Raw genomic sequence first — 2,621 nt, 5'->3', positions numbered from 1 at the left:
ATGAAGAAGTCTAATGGAGATTCACTTTTGGAGATGAGATGATACAGAGAGACTGTCTTTTGTTTTGTTTTGTTTTGTTTTGTTTTGTTTTACCAAATGTAATATTTCCTGATTTAACATTTATCTTTATTTCACACTTGTTTGTCTTCTATATATGAGGTGAGAATTAAAACAGTAATTCGTTTGTTCCTTTCATTTACTTATGCAAATCTGAAAGTAATTTCTGCTCTCAATGCTGTTTGAGTGAGCTATAACACACCAGTGCTTAGATGTTTTTATAGTCAGTCCCTAAGACCTTCCAAACCCAGTGAGTAAATCCTCAATAAATTGTTTGACATTTTCAAGTGCTAAAATAGTTCAAATAGTTTCCTATATCCTGTGCCCCTCCTCATTTTACTTCACATCTGTATTTGCCACTAATTAATACCATCTCCTTTTTTATTATTCTTCAAAAATGGAGGATTCAGAAAAATATTTCCAAGAGGTATCTGTTACACCATTATATATTTTATCATTATGCAGGTTAATTTTGCTGCCAAGGGCTTTTTTCCTCTAATATAAGACTATTTAGAGATCTTTTCCACAGAATCTAATTTAAAGTGAAGTTTAGTTTATATTTAGAGTAAGGTTGCAGATGTTTGTCTTTTTACTTAAGCATAAATGTAATTTTAAAGCAAGTATCAATTATAGTTTTCTTCTGAATTTTCCATATATCTGACTCAAATGAAAAATCAAGAAATAAAATTTAATTTTAAATTTCTTCTTTGATTTTTGACATTTTATGAACCTTATCCCACCACCAAGCTCCTCCTCCTTCTTTTGTGCAGTGCAGTACCACACTAGGCACTGGAGAGAAAGTGATTCACGTCACTGATCCCCTCTTTTACTGGTGTGTGTACATATGTGCCCACATTGTCGATGTCATATTTATTTTCATTTATGGTAGAAAACTTCTATATAATGACTATGCTGCCATTTATTCTTATTTTGTGCATTATTTATTTTCACATGCACAATAACACTTGTATTTGGCTTGTATTCTTTTGTTTACTTTCACTACAAAATCATTTCTTATAATACAGCTTGGGTGTGAGACACATAAGTAAAAGCACTCCTGACTGTCCTAACCAGGGGGCACTTTACTTCCTCCTTTTCCTTGGAGCCTCTTCTATCAGATCCTTCAGATACTGGATCTCCTTGGCCATGGCATCTACCTTCTCCTTCAAAGCTTTGTTTTTCTTTTTCCAGCTCCTTGCACTCACCAGGAGGGCCTGCTACAATAGCCCTCTTCTTCAGGCAGAACCCAGTGGCTTTCGCCTTGTTTTGTTCCATCTTTTCCAGTCTCCTATTCAGTGCCAAACCCTTTATTTTTACTGCTACCATTTTCTTTCTGGGAGAGTTGTAAGATTTGGGGTGAGCAAAGACACAGGGATACCTGGAGAGAGCAGGCTCACGTTTGAATCCCCTGGAGGAAGCTTTAGGCTGGGGAAAGCCTGGGTTAAGCCAGAGCTCATAAGATGCTACTGTCATCGACTGAGGGCATCATCCTCTTTACACACTGAGGGATCACAGTCATGAAAGCAGGTGAGTCTGCCTGCCAGCTCCTTCAGAAGTGTCACCTTCACTAACCAGCTCTTAACTAAAGGAATCATCCACAGTGGGAAAGAGGAAGAGGTTGCACCAAGGTAAAAAAGGAACTGGGTTGGTTTTTACTACACTATTTGTGAGATGGCCAATTGGGTTCACTGTCTGGAGGGGCTCTTTATTAGTCTTCTGGACTAGGAGGCAGAGAGGTCACACTAGTCATTAAGAGTGATCAAAGGCTCCTCTGACATGGTTTACAGGTCATCTATACCCAACAGAGCATCAAAGTCAGACTTCTTCAGATCCGTTTGCTCTAACATCCAATCTATCCCAGAGAAGGCATCCCCTTTACCACTGAGTCACCAACCAACCCAACCACAGTCAGCCATTCAAAGGTTCCCTTCTCAGCCCGATTGCTAGAGAACCCATGGGGTGGGAAGTGCTCGGCCAGCTCCAGGCACTCATCTCAGAGACACAGGCCTGCTTCAGCACCCAGACCTGACTGATGGAAGGGGACCACAAGTCCTAGCCAGCACCTCACTGTGGAAGAAGCTCATCTCAGTCATGCTGTGGGGCTTTGCTGGAATTGGGGAACGAGCTTAATTTGAAGACTGTTTGTCTATCGCAACACCATGACTTCAGCTGTGCCACTTCAGAGACTGGGGCTCCTGTCATTTCTGCAAAGGCCAAGTCTACTTAGGTATTGCTGCGTCCAATACCCCATGGCCCTACAGCTCATGAGGGCGTCTACATCTACCAATGAGGGGTGAGCAGAGCAGAAATCAATAAAGCTTGTTTATAACAGAAGCCCCAGTAAGTATTTCTTCATCACTATTATGTGATGTCCTCTCTCTCTCTCTCTCTCTCTCTCTCTCTCTCTCACACACACACACACATCTACATTATCAATCTAAAAAAATCTTTGATTCACTGATAATTTCACAGCTCTAAAAACGGGCAGTAGATACCTTGTGCAGTGGGGTAGCAAATTAAAGAGGTATCCATATTGAAAGATTCCAGATTATGAGTCAGAGCTC

General features: G+C 40.5%; 1 pseudogene; it reads right to left on the bottom strand.

The window, feature by feature from the left end:
• Positions 1–1,139: 1,139 nt before the first annotated feature.
• LOC100338573 (cyclic AMP-dependent transcription factor ATF-4 pseudogene) lies at positions 1,140–2,150 on the bottom strand (annotated as a pseudogene).
• Positions 2,151–2,621: the final 471 nt, after the last annotated feature.

Source organism: Oryctolagus cuniculus, chromosome 5, assembly GCF_051225735.1.
Source record: "Oryctolagus cuniculus isolate XC-2025 breed Fujian yellow rabbit chromosome 5, ASM5122573v1, whole genome shotgun sequence".
Classification (NCBI taxonomy): domain Eukaryota; kingdom Metazoa; phylum Chordata; class Mammalia; order Lagomorpha; family Leporidae; genus Oryctolagus; species Oryctolagus cuniculus.
Note: the sequence above shows the minus strand (reverse complement) of the source record. Positions and strands in the feature narration are given on the sequence as shown.